Raw genomic sequence first — 17,383 nt, forward strand, 5'->3', positions numbered from 1 at the left:
AACGCATGTGCAGTACATCAGCAATGGCAAAGCGGAGCTGTCCAGCAGCAGAACAGCACAGCACCATTATACAAGGACATTATTTAAGAAAATTAAGTATTTTTTTTCTTAAATATTGTTATTTTATAATAGCAATATCCCACTTCTGGGTGTGGGTAATGCTGGATTGACCCATGGTTGTCTTTGTTTGGTCATGAGGGCTTTGCTCTCGTGACCAAACCGCACCAACCATGGTTAAATCCAGCATTACCCACACCCAGGTGTGGGTTATTGCTTAAATACTTAATTTTCTGAGACAAATTTGGACAATAATTTATTTAGATATTGTACTGAGCCAAGAAAGGAGATACGGTGTCTGAAGACAATTCTCTGAGTTAACAGTATTAATTATCCTTTGTATTCTTTTGTGTATATCACTGCTTACATTGTATAATCTTCTAGATGGTTCTAGAACTGCAGCTTGCACAGGATACGTTGCTAACTATGAAGTTAAGGAGTTGAGAATCTTTTAGATTTATAGATCCTTTTCCTTTTTTGTGCTCTGTCTGATTAGGCCCAGTGTAAAAGGAACTAATATGCCCTTTACTTCACAAGCTGAATTTTATAGGAAAACAGATGACTAATATTCAAGGCATAACATTTATTACAGCATATGTATTGCTGCACATAAGTACATCCACTGCCTTAGAAACTTTTTGAGGCAATTCCAAATTGACAAACCTTCTGACACAGCAAATAAAACTAAAAGAAACCGAAACGTGCTACTGCTGGAAGCCAGGAGCCTGAACAAGGACTCCTGCAATATCTCCTCTCGCTGGAGTATGTAGACATCTGTGTCATTTCTGTGACATGGTTTAAAGCTGCAGAAATACTCTGGCAATGCAAGGCTTCTGTGCCTTTCACATGTTTAAACCATCAACTGCACAGACAAGGAGAAAAGGCGGAGAAGTTTTAATCTATATTAACAACAAGCATAATTCTTTGTTGGTTAAACATGACAATGCCCTGGAGTTTATCTATATGCAAATCACCACAAAGTCCCATACCATGTCCCAGCAAACTATAGATCACCCTGTATGTCCCTAGAATCCCATGCACATACTTGGACTTACTGGTGACATATACCATTAAACTTAATACCCTATTCATGGAAGACATTAACTAGTGCTCTATAAAGCAGAAATAATACACTGCATCATACTTGCAGGTACTACAACAAATACCCTTAACCAGATAGTGTGTATACCCACCAGAGGTTCAGATATTCTTGACCTTGTACTCTCCAATATGGGAGAGTGTTGCACCTCCTCAAGTGTCACGTCCTCACTGGTGAGGTCAGACTACAAAGCTGTCTCCCTCAAAGTAAAACATCAGCTCAGTAAACCCAGCAAACCTGTAAGAGTTAGGAACTATTTCAAAGCAAACGACTTCTTATTAAGTGAGAGTATGTTAAAATTCAGTTCCCTCCAAACCCTAAGCAACCTCTATGAAATTGTTAACAGAGACCCTGTACAACTATGTAAATGGCTGTATAGAGGCTGCTGTACCTACCAGAAGTAATAGCAAAACAAATTCTAAAACAAACCACACTGTTGGAATCCTAATGTTAATAGGGTGTATAATAAAAGGAAAAAGTCATGACTAAAATCAAGAACAGCAGCTCCCATAATGACAAGAGCACAATCTCGTTGAGCAAGTGAAGATCTAATTAAAATAAGCAGGAAGTTAAGAGGAATAATTAAGTCCAACAAGGCCAGTTACAAGGTTAAAATAGCCTCACAGGCTAAAGTCAACCACAAGGCCTTCTACATCTATGTCCAAAACATCAAACTCAGCACATATCAGTGTGTCAAATTGGTCATCAGTGGTGACACCTTCAAGCAACATAGCAAGTTTGCTGGCTGAGAAATTCAGCTCAAACATCACCGTCCACTTCCCACTGCCTCCCTCCATGGGTTCATAGGTTCATAGGTAGGTACTAGTCTATTAGCCCTAGGGCCTATATAAGACTAGCCAAAATGTACCCTGGCTTTCACCATTCAAGAAAATTATTTTCCTGTGCCACTGTCAAGCAGAGCCACAGAAGTGATCCCCTGGGTGAATTTCCTATCTCCCATCCAGTCATCAAGATTTTTCTTGAAGAATGCTAATGAGTAGCTTTGTTTGATATAGATAGGTAGTGTGTTCCAGAGTATGGGAAGTCTCTGGGACAGGAATCTATCCCTCCAGCATGTTCTATTTATTGTGGTGACAAGGTTTAGGTCCCCAGAGCATGTAGCTCAGAGGGATTGGGATTTCTTTAAATGGAGCATGTCCAAAAGCTCTGGGTTTGACATAGCTTTGTATGTTTGGCAGAGATCGCCTCTGAATAGGCAATATGTGACGGAGTAAAGCTGAAGTTTTTTGAGACACTTTGCATAGGGCATCTGTTTGAGGCTGGTAATCCTCTTTGTGAGGTATTTCTGTGGCCTTTCCAGTTGTTGTAGATATCTTGTGAGGTACATACCAAAAGGGGCGTTGTACTCTATAATGGGTCTAATGAGTGACGAGTAGAGGGGAACAATGACCGCTTTTTTCCTGGATGAGAAACCTTTTGTGATGAGGTGTGCCACATAGAAGGATTTCCTGACTACTGTGGTGATGTGATTATCAAAGGAGAGACTTCTGTCCACCTGTGTCCCAAGGTCTCTTATCACACTTTCGATGTTAAGTAGACTACCGCCTATATGGTAGTTCATGTGTACAGAGTTTTTACCAAAAGGGATGACAATGCACTTTTTGACATTGATCTTGAGGCCATGGCTTTGACACCAGGCATCTGTCTCAGCAAGGGCCTTTTGCAGGATGTCCACATATTTTGGAGTTTTGATTATGGCTCCTAGTTTGCAGTCATCTGCAAACTTCGTTAGCCAAAGACCTTCTCTGTTAACCTGTACTTCAGAGAAGTAGATACCAAACAGGAGAGGACCCAGGACTGAATCCTGTGGTACTCCACTTGTCACTGGTCTGAAGTTGGATTTGGAGTCTGCTACTTTCACAGCGTGGGTTCTGTCAGCAAGCCAGTTGGCAACCCATCTTGTGACTTAGGGATGTATACCTAGTTTAGTGAGTTTATCTATAATTCCAGAGTGGGGGATGGCGCCAAAAGCCTTTGTGAGATCTAGATAGGCTGTGTGAACCACCTTACCCTCATCTACAGCTTTGGTGACCACTTCAAATAAGTCTATCAGATTTAGGAGACATGATCTGCCTTTTACAAACTCGAACTGGGTGGTGTCCAGAGTTTGGAGATTACCAATGTCATTGTTTGTAAGTTCCATGATGATACATTCCATAGCCTTGCAGACCAGGCTCATCAAGCTAATGGGGCGGTAGTTTCCGGGGTCCATGGTGGCTCCCCCTTTGTGGAGTGGGATAACCGTCGCTGTGCACCATTCAATGGGCACATAGCCTGAGGTGAGGCTGTGATTGAACATGGTACTTAGGTGGGGTGTCAGTTCGTTCTGTAGTTCATGTATTTCAAAATACAGCCTGGGATGTTGTCAGGTCCCATGGATGCTGTGTTCTTGGCTTTTGAGAGTGTGTTTTTTACCTGTGCAGCCGGGATTACAGGAACTTTGCATTCTTCCGGTAAAGAGATGTGCCCTTTAGGGGATGAGAGGGGGGTAAAGTTAGCACTGAACCTATCTGCCAGGATGTTGGCAATATCAGTTGGTTCTGTATATTTAGTGTCATTATGGTGTAACTCAGAGCAGATCTGAGTGTTGCCATTGAGATTCTTGACATAGCTATAGAATGCTTTGTGGTTGTCTTTAGAGTCAGTGACGATCTTGTTTTCGTAACTAGCTTTGGAGGATTTTATGAGGGATCTTAGCTTCTTACTAAGGCTGACCAGGGAGTTATTCCAATCATGGGATTTTACTCTTTTTTGCAACAGTTTCTTTCTTCTGTTGTAGAGTTTGTTTATGGCAGAGGACCACCAGATTGGCTTCCTTTTTTTGGAGGATAGCATCTTGGTTGTATTAGGGATTGCATGATCCATGCACTCGTGTAAGTGCTTATAAAGTGCATTTGTGTAGGATTCAGCAGTCATACCTCTATTGTCCATCAACATGGGTGTCATGAAGTTTGCCACTTCTGTCTTAAGAAGCGTGAAGTTGGCTTTGGAGAAATTTTTATGGTGGTTTCTGTAATGGGGGGTGGGGGAGGGATGTGGATGTCTAGGGTGATTAGCTTGTGGTCGGATCTGACCAATGAGGAACTGACCTGTGGTGTGGAGCACCGGTTGCCCATGTTGGCAATGACCAGGTCTAGGATATTGCTACCCCTGGTGGGGGTGTGGATAATCTGATCCAAGGCATTGGAATTTATGAATTCCAGAAAACGTTGAGCACAAGAGTTGGTACATGAGTAGTTTTCCCATTTAATGGTGGGGTAGTTGAAATCGCCCATTATTAGGGTGTTAGGTTGTACCCTAATATTTTCCAGTGTATAAAGAAATGAGGAGTGTGAATCCTGGTGCATGGTGGGGGATCTGTACCAAGCTAGAATTTGGATTGCGGTCTTGCCCAGAGTTAGTTGCACTTGGATAATCTCGGATGCATTATGCTGAGTAACTAGTCTGGAGGTGTGGATATCCTTAATGAATATGGACATGCCTCTGCCTTCAGTGTTTCGGTCCAGGTTAGGGGGCCGAAAGGTGTGGTATGATTTATAGCCTGGTAATGCAGGGGTACTCCCTGGAGCCTTGAGCCAGGTGTCTGTCACTGCACAGATGTCGCTGTTCTCCATTTTAAGGAGTGCCCCGAGTGAGTGCATTTTGAGGTTTAGACTTCTAGTATTGAGTAGCAATACACTCAGCTTTTACCTGTTACGGTGGTGAATTTGTCATTTATACCTTGCCTAAGAAAGGCACTATAGGGGTGGGTAGAGCCTTAGCCAGTATCTGGAATCCCAGGGGCGACAGGTGCAGGACATCTTTGGCAAAGCATTGTGGTTTGTCGATCATGTCATCCCAGGCAGACAGATACTGGATCCCGTTAGAATGACACCAAAAGCTTAGCTAATTGTTGAAGTCAGGAAGTAACCAAACCAGTAGCCAGGAAGCAGAACAGCCAGCAGTTAGTCAGTAAAACGAAATCCTTTAATCCAGTTGGACAGGTCTCAAAACACACAAGCGCTTTCGCTCAGAAAAATTCTGAACTTTCTCAAGTGACACCATCTTGTTACAACAGGTGCCTTATATAACTTAGTAATCATTCTATTAATTTAAAAAATGCTGTTAATCAGAGCTTTAAAGGAGCTATTCCTTTTGTTACATACATCCCACCCCCCAAAACCATTAAAACCAGAAAAAGTACTTTAAAAATACAAAATAAATATTCGTAAATATACATTGCATCGATTTGTTAATTACACAAAAACACTATATTTCAGCCCTGAATTAAAATAAAAACTAACCAATTGAAACTTCCTTGGTGGTTAAAATATGCAGTATGCCTTACTCTAAAAGACAATAGAGAAACATACATTGAATATTGCCTTTTTCAATATGAATAGTACTGTATAAAATTATTCCATTAAAAACTGTAATTTGCCTGCTAGTTGTCATATTCCACCAACCTTATTAATAGATCTCTTAACATAAAAAGGTTCTTACTAGAGAACAAAAGGAACTAGTGTGTTGTAAACCATTCCTAGGTCTAGTGCCCCTTAGGTACCACTACTACACAAAAAAACATATGGATATCATTATTGTTTAACCACATGCAGTCTTAGAGGTTCCATTTCAGATGTTAAATACAGCACTCTACAACCTTGCCCTCCTTAATTTCAGCACTGGTTTGATACTGATAGTGCCGTTAAGCCAAGGAGGTCTCCCTGCGTCTAGTTTTAACTGCCAAAGGAGCTCACGATATTCAAGGGTCGATTCCCAATCACCACCCCTGGCATCGGGCTCTACCTGCTCAAGGACCATAAATTTCAAATTGTTGTTAGAACAGCTAAGGGAGTGCTTGAAAAAAGCATTGGTTTCCTTCTTTTTAGTAATATCGTAAAAATGTTCATAAATCCGTTTACAGAGCTCCCTTTCCGTCTTCCCTACGTAAAAACTTTTGCATGTAGTGCAAAAACCTAGGCACACCACCCCTTTAATACCACATGTAAAATAACCTGTTGGATGGATTTTGAACCTTCTGGATGGAATAACCAAAAATTTTTCATCCAGAATGGCATGGCATTGGCTACATGCTCCACATCTGTGAGTGCCCACCCTTGTTGAGTTAACCTTCCTCTTAGTGTTTTGCTTTTTTTCAAACATTTCTTTGAAGTTTACGTCCCTTCTCCTTACAAAAGTGGGTTTAGCGGGCAGTAAACCTCTAAATTCCTCAAAAAGGGCAAGAACAGGCCAGTATTTTCTTACCGTTTCTTCCATTTCCCTTGAATGCAAAGAGTAGGTGTAAACAAAACTGTTTCTAAAGTTGTCAGGTGTAGCAGGTACTAAGCTGGATGGTATAACTATCCCTTTACCCAAAATGGGTATATAGGCAGTGCCTCTTTTGGAGTCAACCTCTTCTGCCAAGCTCCTGAAAAGATCTAAGGGGTAACCTCTTTCGAGGAATAAGGTTTCCAAAACTTTAACTTCTGCTGTGTAGTCATCATGCCCACTACAAATCCTGCTGGCTCTTATGAGTTGCCCCTTTATAATACCCTTTTTTTGAAAAAAAAGGGTGTGCGCTCTCATAGTGCAGTATTGAATTAGAAAAAGTGGGCTTGCGATACAGTTTTAACTGAAAGGTGCTATTAGAATAGTCCTTATATACAGTAACATCTAAGTAATGTAACTTATCTAAATCAATAGAGTATGTGAATTGGAGAAAGTCAGTAGTCGTGTTAATATGACTAAAAAACCTTTTTAGTTCCTCTTCAGTTCCACCCCAAAGAATGCAAATGTCATCAAGGTATCGTCTGTAGAAGAGTAAATGATGCTCCCAAGGGGGAACCAGCACAAACTTGTGCTCCCATACGTAAAGTATGTTGGCATAGAATGTGGCACAGGATGCCCCCATTGCTACTCCTCTACTTTGCTTGAAGAGCTCCCCATTAAAGAAAATAAAATTGTTCCGCAGAACAATTTCCATGAACTCAACCGTCAAATTGGTTAGTTTGTTGTTCATGTTCGTTTCCTTGTTGAGAAACTCACTGAGCCATTCCAAGCCTTCCATGTGGGGTATGCTGGAAAAAAGATCCTTGATGTCGATGGTTACCAAGAGTAGTTCGGGGGAGAAACTGGTGGTGGGGAAATCACGCAGAAAATGCCAAGAGTCTTTACACACATGGGTGAGCAGGGGGGGTGAATCCTTTGGTTAGGCAATCAATAAACTTCCCTATGGGCTCGTAATCCCTCCTGCTCCTGCTACTATTGGTCTAAATGTTAATGGGTTTGTCCCCTTGTGAGTTTTTGGGATCCCAAACAAACCGGTATCCTTGTTTTTTCTGCATGCAAATAATTGTAAAGCTTTTCATTGATGGCACTTTGCAACAAAAGATCTTTAAGATGGTAATTAATTTGTGCTAGAGCAATATTAACCTCGTTACGTGAAACCGTAGAGTATTGCTCATCATTTTGAAGCATATTATGAATATAAGCTTCATAATCTGCAGTGAACATGAGCACAACCCCTCCACCCTTATCTGGTTTCATTATCCTGACGTTCTCCTCCTTAAGTTGGTTAATGAAACTAATCTCTTTAGTAGATAAATTACTCGGGGGTAGGGATTTTTTACCAGGGGATATCCTCCTAATGTCTTTTTCCACCAAATCCTCAAAGAGTAGAATTAGTGGGTGTAATGGGGGGGTTAACTACACTTTTACGGGTTAAACCTGTTTGCGTCAGTTGTCCTTTGAACAAGTGTGTTAAATTTAACCCCCTAGTGAAAAGTTTTAGTTCAACCAAAGACTGTAGTAGATTCATTGGTTTAGAAGGAACAAAGTGCAAACCACGAGTAAAAACATCAAATACCCAGTCCTCTAATTCTAAATCTGTGTAGTTGTAAATTGTAAAGTTGTTCTTTTTTAGTATAATACAATTCCCACTAGAATCTCCCATAATGTTATCATTAGGAGTAACGTAGTAATCAACAGTGGGTTCAATATCTCTAGTGGTTTCTAATACATCAAGAAAACTTCCTTCATTCATTGCCTGCGGGTCCATGTCCTGGGTGCTTGCTTGTGTCCCCAAACCCTGGTCCTCCCGGGGTTCTGCTGTAAATCCTGATTATTACCCCTTCTACCCTTTTCAGCAAGCCTTTCACTTCTCCGAGGTGGTTCCTCCATTTCCTCATGAGCATCTACCTCCTGATTTTGTACTTCAGTGGAAACCCTGCTAGAAACTCCCTTGGTGTAGCGGTTGGGGGAGGGGTAAGCCACCCCTTCCCTATACTCCACCAAGTCCCTTTCTAACTTTCTTAATTTCCTGTTCAAAACCTTATCGCAAAACACATCCACCTTATCAAACATTTGGTCATATTCAGGTTTGAAAGCCATATAATCTACGTCAGTTGTTAATTTGTTGTTTAAAACTTCTAAATCTTCCAGCAGTGAACATGCCTTTAATTCATATTCTGAAATCATCAAGTTCAGCATCTCCACACCTGCCTTGTCAAAAATATCACATAACTTTTGATAATAAATAGAACCTGGTTGCACATTATTGGGAAATTTATAAAAATGCAGCCCTTTAGGGATGCGTTTGACCCTAGTGCATTCCCTAAGATAGTCAGTTTCAAGTTGGTTGCTTTTTAGTAAATAAAGTTTATCTTTAAACTCTTCAAAATCTTGCTCAAAAACAGAGACATTTCGAAAGTTCACAGTACCTTTAGAAAAACCAAACTGTTGCCCAGCCCATCTGTAAAAGTTAAAATCCTTTGTTCTGTGATCAGTCCTATTATTCTTTGGATTTACAGTTCGCTCGTTCATTTCACTACGTTCATAGCGTTCCCCATTGTTGAGTCGTCTCACCCTTGCTCCTGCCATGTCAAAGGCAGGTAGTGGCAAACCATTACAAACTTCCGTTGCTGTTAGCCCAGAAACTGTTTTTTCTCTAATACCAGCTGCGTGCTGCTGATTACACGCTAATGTCGGTGAAACTGTGTTGTTGAATTTTAGTAAGGAGGTTAATTCTTTTAAAGTGGCCAAAACCTTGTTAAATTCTGCGCGGGTTACAGGAGCTTCATTGTTAGCTCCTTGTAAGATCTCCGGTGTATCCGCGGGATTGAAAGCTTCCACTTCCGTGGTCATGGCAGACAAAACAACGAAGAAATCCAGTGACTAGAATGTACACAAAACCAGGAAGTAACCAAACCAATAGCCAGGAAGCAGAACAGCCAGCAGTTAGTCAGTAAAAATGAAATCCTTTAATCCAGTTGAACAGGTCTCAAAACACACAAGCTCTTTCGCTCAGAAAAATTCTGAGCTTTCTCAAGTGACACCATCTTGTTACAACAGGTGCCTTATATAACTTAGTAATCATTCTATTAATTTAAAAAATGCTGTTAATCAGCGCTTTAAAGGAGCTATTCCTTTTGTTACATACATCCCACCCCCCAAAACCATTAAAACCAGAAAAAGTACTTTAAAAATACAAAATAAATATTCGTAAATATACATTGCATTGATTTGTTAATTACACAAAAACACTATATTTCAGCCCTGAATTAAAATAAAAACCAACCAATTGAAACTTCCTAGGTGGTTAAAATATGCAGTATGCCTTACTCTAAAAGACAATAGAGAAACATACATTGAATATTGCCTTTTTCAATATGAATAGTACTGTATAAAATTATTCCATTAAAAACCGTAATTTGCCTGCTAGTTGTCATATTCCACCAACCTTATTAATAGATCTCTTAACATAAAAAGGTTTTTACTAGAGAACAAAAGGAACTAGTGTGTTGTAAACCATTCCTAGGTCCAGTGCCCCTTAGGTACCACTACTACACAAAAAACATATGGATATCATTATTGTTTAACCACATGCAGTCTTAGAGGTTCCATTTCAGATGTTAAATACAGCACTCTACAACCTTGCCCTCCTTAATTTCAGCACTGGTTTGATACTGATAGTGCCGTTAAGCCAAAAACTCACAAGGGGACAAACCCATTAACATTTAGACCGATAGTAGCAGGAGCAGGAGGGATTACCGAGCCCATAGGGAAGTTTATTGATTGCCTAACCAAAAGATTCACTCCAATGCTCACCCATGTGTGTAAAGACTCTTGGCATTTTCTGCGTGATTTCCCCACCACCAGTTTCTCCCCCGAACTACTCTTGGTAACCATCGACATCAAGGATCTTTTTTCCCAGCATACCCCACATGGAAGGCTTGGAATGGCTCAGTGAGTTTCTCAACAAGGAAACGAACATGAACAACAAACTAACCAATTTGACGGTTGAGTTCATGGAAATTGTTCTGCGGAACAATTTTATTTTCTTTAATGGGGAGCTCTTCAAGCAAAGTAGAGGAGTAGCAATGGGGGCATCCTGTGCCACATTCTATGCCAACATGGTACTTCACGTATGGGAGCACAAGTTTGTGCTGGTTCCCCCTTGGGAGCATCATTTACTCTTCTACAGATGATACCTTGATGACATTTGCATTCTTTGGGGTGGAACTGAAGAGGAACTAAAAAGGTTTTTTAGTCATATTAACACGACTACTGACTTTCTCCAATTCACATACTCTATTGATTTAGATAAGTTACATTACTTAGATGTTACTGTATATAAGGACTATTCTAATAGCACCTTTCAGTCAAAACTGTATCGCAAGCCCACTTTTTCTAATTCAATACTGCACTATGAGAGCGCACACCCTTTTTTTCAAAAAAAGGGTATTATAAAGGGGCAACTCATAAGAGCTAGCAGGATTTGTAGTGGGCATGATGACTACACAGCAGAAGTTAAAGTTTTGGAAACCTTATTCCTCGAAAGAGGTTACCCCTTAGATCTTTTCAGGAGCTTGGCAGAAGAGGTTGACTCCAAAAGAGGCACTGCCTATATACCCATTTTGGGTAAAGGGATAGTTATACCATCCAGCTTAGTACCTGCTACACCTGACAACTTTAGAAACAGTTTTGTTTACACCTACTCTTTGCATTCAAGGGAAATGGAAGAAACGGTAAGAAAATACTGGCCTGTTCTTGCCCTTTTTGAGGAATTTAGAGGTTTACTGCCCGCTAATCCCACTTTTGTAAGGAGAAGGGGCGTAAACTTCAAAGAAATGTTTGAAAAAAAGCAAAACACTAAGAAGAAGGTTAACTCAACAAGGGTGGGCACTCACAGATGTGGAGCATGTAGCCAATGCCATGCCATTCTGGATGAAAAATTTTTGGTTATTCCATCCAGAAGGTTCAAAATCCATCCAACAGGTTATTTTACATGTGGTACTAAAGGGGTGGTGTGCCTAGGTTTTTGCACTACATGCAAAAGTTTTTACTTAGGGAAGACGGAAAGGGAGTTCCGTAAACGGATTTATGAACATTTTTACGATATTACTAAAAAGAAGGAAACCAATGTTTTTTTCAAGCACTCCCTTAGCTATTCTAACATCAATTTGAAATTTATGGTCCTTGAGCAGGTAGAGCCCGATGCCAGGGGTGGTGATTGGGAATCGACCCTTGAATATCGTGAGCTCCTTTGGCAGTTAAAACTAGACGCAGGGAGACCTCCTGGGCTTAACGGCACTATCAGTATCAAACCAGTGCTGAAATTAAGGAGGGCAAGGTTGTAGAGTGCTGTATTTAACATCTGAAATGGAACCTCTAAGACTGCATGTGGTTAAACAATAATGATATCCATATGTTTTTTTGTGTATAATGGTACCTAAGGGGCACTGGACCTAGGAATGGTTTACAACACACTAGTTCCTTTTGTTCTCTAGTAAGAACCTTTTTATGTTAAGAGATCTATTAATAAGGTTGGTGGAATATGACAACTAGCAGGCAAATTACGGTTTTTAATGGAATAATTTTATACAGTACTATTCATATTGAAAAAGGCAATATTCAATGTATGTTTCTCTATTGTCTTTTAGAGTAAGGCATACTGCATATTTTAACCACCTAGGAAGTTTCAGTTGGTTGGTTTTTATTTTAATTCAGGGCTGAAATATAGTGTTTTTGTGTAATTAACAAATCAATGCAATGTATATTTACGAATATTTATTTTGTATTTTTAAAGTACTTTTTCTGGTTTTAATGGTTTTGGGGGGTGGGATGTATGTAACAAAAGGAATAGCTCCTTTAAAGCGCTGATTAACAGCATTTTTTAAATTAATAGAATGATTACTAAGTTATATAAGGCACCTGTTGTAACAAGATGGTGTCACTTGAGAAAGCTCAGAATTTTTCTGAGCGAAAGCGCTTGTGTGTTTTGAGACCTGTCCAACTGGATTAAAGGATTTCGTTTTTACTGACTAACTGCTGGCTGTTCTGCTTCCTGGCTACTGGTTTGGTTACTTCCTGGTTTTGTGTACATTCTAGTTACTGGATTTAATTGTTGAAGTCAGTCATTTTGTCCTTGTACCGTGGTGTCATTCTGGGTGATGGCAGGATGCTACTCAGGGATAGGGTCATACCTGCCTGGGCTACAAGTTCGGACAGCTCCTCCATGTCCCTTTTCATGTAGTTTAGGGAGGTACATCTTAGGTCATTCACACCAACATGGACAATGACAGTGTCATATTTGTACTTGTTGTGGAGTGACTTGAGTGCATGCGTTATGTGGCAGATCCTTGCCCCTGACAGGCAGCTGACAGTAAATTTCTTCTTGTTTAGCCTGGTGAGTGGAACATCAGTGTGCCTGACTATAGAGTCACCTATAACTAGAGTGTTGGGTATGTTGTTATGCCTTATGGGCTGTGGTTGAGTGCCACACTGAGTTTGTGGGCTATGTGTCATTTGGGTTGTGTTGGGGGGTGGTGGCTGCTTGTGTTTCTGCTTTGGAGGTCTCTGTTGCTTGTGCAGATTTTTACTGAGAGCCTCCGCTAATGTAGGTGTGTGTTTTGTGTTTCTATGTGTGTGTAGGGTTTGAGGGACTATGTGATGAGTGTGGTGTGGTACAAGTGTTTACCTTCTCCTCTTGACTGTCTAGTCCAGTCTTGGGTGAAGAGAGCTTTGCTTCCAGTTTGGCTATATATGTGTGTCTCTCACAGGTTGTAGTGTTGGGTGGTAGGAGGAGAGGGTTGTCTGTGTACACGAGGCAATTGCTGCATTGCCCCAAGATGTCCAGATTCATCAGGTAGACAGGAGAAAACAGTGGGAGCTGACCCTTTGACATGCCTGGATATGTGCTTATTTATTAAGTACTAGAACCTGTTTTCCTCTAGACAAGTGAGGAAAGTTGAGTGCTGTAGTACTTTGTAGCTTATTTAGTGCTTACAACAAGTTCTGAACAACAGCTGAGCTCAAAAAAACAGACTTGAGTGCTGAAACTAAAAAACTGACTAGTTCTAAGAAACAAAATTAAGCTAGAAGGTTTTCCCCTAACACAGAAAGGCTTGGGGGCTCAGAAGCCCACAAACAGTCCTGGACACAGCAAATCTGTATCTGGACTAGACTTCCTGCAGGAAAGGCAGGAAACAAGCTTAGAATTTTTTTTAAGTGGAAAGTGAGAAAGGAGGAACAGAAACTAACTACATAAAATACATAGTAGAACCCCCCCCCCACCCCCACTATTAGCAGAGAACAGGTCCTCCTGGCACTTGCTAAAGCCAAAAACACAGGTTCTGCTGGCCTTGATGCTATCCTGCTATACTCCTTAAATAGCTTAAAACATCACCTGTCAGGACCACTTGAGTCAATTTTTCAACCTAGACTCAAAACAGGCTTTGTACCACTTAACTGCAGACCTGTTAGTCTGACTACTTTAATATACAAAACCATGGAATGAATTATCATGGAAATGACCAAAAAAGACATATGCAACCCTTAGGCACTGGAGTGGACCCAACTCAGTTTGCCGTTGCCAAAGGAAGGTCATGCCTACTAAACCTGTTGGACTTCTTTGAGAAGGTCACCAAGGCAATGGATGAGGGGAAAACAGTGTATACTGCCTACCTGGATTTGGCTAAGGCATCCAGTACAATACTCCACTCAGGAAACCCCTATATAACTGCACTGGATTGCAGCTGCCTCACAGACAGGACCCAGGAAGTCAGGATTGGTGAGACCACCTGCACTAAGAGACTGGTCACCAGCAGGGTACCTTAGGGCTTTCTACTGGGATCACTGCTATTTGGTATCTACTTTTTGGAGGTAAAGGCTATTGTCAAGGGCATTTTGCTAACCAAGTCTGCAAATGACATAGATTCTACCCATGATACAAACATCTTACAAGAGGGTCTAACACAGACAAATGACTGGTGCCAAATTCACGGATTAAAACTCAATACCAAGAAATACATTTTAGTACCTTTTGGGAAGAGTGCCAAATAGGCTAATTGCTCCAGCAATAAAACATGCCCAAGAGGTGACCTGGTATTCAGGGATCTGGGAACACATGCAGACAGTAATCTGACCTTTGACTAACATATGGCCAAGGTAGTTAGAAAATCATTCTGTGTCACCCGATGTCTAAGTAAGGGAATCACATCCAGGTTTAAGACAGTCATAGCGCCACTTTATTTGACCTTTATTAGACCCATCATAGTACTCTCTTTGGCATGTACCTAATGAGACGTATGCAACAGGTAGAATGCCCACAAAGTTACTTTCCAAAAAGAATCCAATATAGTAACACACTGTCCTATAGAGATCACCTTAAAGCCCTATCTCTATACTGTGTCTCCTACAGGATACTGAGAGGTGATCTATGTCTGGCATACAAGACATCCTTGGATCCAGCTCTGATGGAACTTTTGGACGTCTGCAAAATGAATCACATCAGAAACACTAGATCCAAGGATTTAAACTTTGCTTGTGACATAAGACATGTTGGTGAGACAGATATGTGTCTCAGAGGATCCCCATGATTTGGAACAGGCTCCCTCCTTGTGAAGCGCAGTGTATCCCTAACCATATTTAAGTATAACCTTGCCCAATGGATGGAAAATTAGAAATTCACTCTTGGTCTGGCCCCCATCTGATAGCTAGAGGCAGACAGTAATGCCCAAACTAACATACCCTCAGCCCCACATAACTAGTAGAAATTTCCTCAGCAAAATACCACCTCTTAATAAATGCCCATGATACATAGGGACACAATTGGACTGAATTGCATGGCTAGGCGTATAAAGGCCCTGGTGGTAGTTAGCCTAGTATATACCTATGAACCTATGCAGAACCTATTAATTGTTATGAACAGTTTGAGATTAGGTCAGATTTCCACCTGCAACAGTGGATTAATGCATCATTTAAGAGGAGAGTGTGGTATAAATACCAGACTATGACTTAAAAGAAGGGAAGGGGGGGGGTGGAGGAAGCAACTGAATCATTGGAAAGCAGTGGGCCTCTCGCATGATACATAAATAATCATTATCTGTGAACAAACAACAGATGGAGCCAGTTACATTCATCCACAGACTGCCTTAGAGCCCACTAACTATACCCACTTTATTGACTATATGCATCTCAGAGGGCCAACTGAAATCAAGACTAGCCTTTGGTGAAAATGAGCGCTAAACAAATGACTCCATGGGCTCCTCCACATTGCATACTGGTATCCCATGCACCTCCCTATGGTTACTCCTTCATTTCCTCCCTGTCCTAGTCCCACATCATCCAGAATGAATACTTCTTTCTTGTTTTTTCACACTTTGTCTTACTTTTTCATCTTTTCCCTCCACCATTTTAACACAACCCAAATGGCCAAGGTTTCACTATAATTACTTTTGAGGAAGTAGCTTAACTTAGCCAGGGGCCTGTTGTAAGGTTCCACACACTCTATGATGCATCTTGTGGCTTATTTTACAATCCTTGATACAATGATGGCCTGAGCAAAAAGCATAAGTAAGGAAAGAAATTTGGTCTTATTTTTTTTCAAAGAGTAATAAAAGTATGTCTAAGGCTTAAAGTTCAAAGCTAACCAAAAAGAACTTCTCAAGAAGGTGAGACAGCAAATGCTTGCAAGGATAAATAAATCCTATTGATGAATAGTGCCAAGTGTATATGAAAACAGCTGACATATTTTGATGTTCATTTAATGGAGATTGATAACTATTGCATTATAATCTATATCCATCCATTCCATCTTCTGGTAATTTGAGCTATGCACACCAAAAACTACATGTGGTTTCATGCGTTCCAATTTTCATTCAAACATGAGATGCATTTTATACAAAAAGGACTTTCAAAACATTCCATGGTCATACTTACACACCTTCATAGAATATTTTTGTATCTATAGATTTGTTTTTATGATCTATTTACCACTGTAATAACATTTCTGTTCCTAGAATTTATTTCCTGAAGCCTGGTGCTTTAGCACAACTTTACCATCTAGATGAATTATAATTAACACATGTGCATAATACATCATGCTTTATTTACGTAACCATGTTGTGACATGTTTGTTATTGAATCCAAAATCCTGTTGCATTTAACTCATATGTGGTCTTTTGTGTTTTTGCATCAGCAAGACATAATCTTACATGCATTTTCATTGACCAGACAATATACAAGTTGTATTATTCTGTAAAAAACTCAAGGACTTTCTCAGTATAAAACATCAACTGCTGTACTGATGATCAACAGTAATTATGTAAGGTACGTTGACCACACCATGATGTTTAAGACAAAAATATATAGACATGTAGTAGAACAATGTAGACATATTGTAAATAATTATAGTAAAACAAGTTTACTTCAGTTAGGGGTTTTCAGCATTATTATTATCATTTCTCTACTAGTTAAAGGCATAGGACACATTTTGCAATGTACACTTTTTACTCCTTTGCTAGTACACAGGTCTACACATCCAATACATGAGCTTCACTCACCTGACTAATATTTCTCATCCCATTCCCTAAAACTGCCACTGCACAACACACTCTGACACACACACACACACACACACACACACACACACACACACACACACACACACACACACACACACACACACACACACACACACACACACACACACACAAAACCAACATCAGAAACACACAGCAGTAAATCTGTCCCTAAGTTAGTCATAATTCCAACTATGACTCCCAAAACACTCACATATTTTTACACACAAAAAACAAATACAATCAGCACGAAATCTATCCATGAACGTAGTCCTTATTCTAAACCTAACTCTCAGATAATTACATACACACTATTATCCTCTCTTACCTGTAGCACATGGACATTCCTTCAATAAAACCAGTTGAA

At 40.3% G+C, this 17,383-nt stretch overlaps 1 protein-coding gene across 1 annotated transcript in view; it reads left to right on the top strand.

Annotated features, from left to right (window-relative positions):
- Nucleotides 1–17,383, top strand: part of C8A (complement C8 alpha chain) — a 597,456-nt gene that overhangs the window by 282,031 nt on the left and 298,042 nt on the right. The gene's annotated exons all lie outside the window — the stretch shown is intronic.

The sequence above is a fragment of the Protopterus annectens genome, chromosome 10.part0, assembly GCF_019279795.1.
Source record: "Protopterus annectens isolate FY-2018-M chromosome 10.part0, PAN1.0, whole genome shotgun sequence".
Classification (NCBI taxonomy): domain Eukaryota; kingdom Metazoa; phylum Chordata; order Ceratodontiformes; family Protopteridae; genus Protopterus; species Protopterus annectens.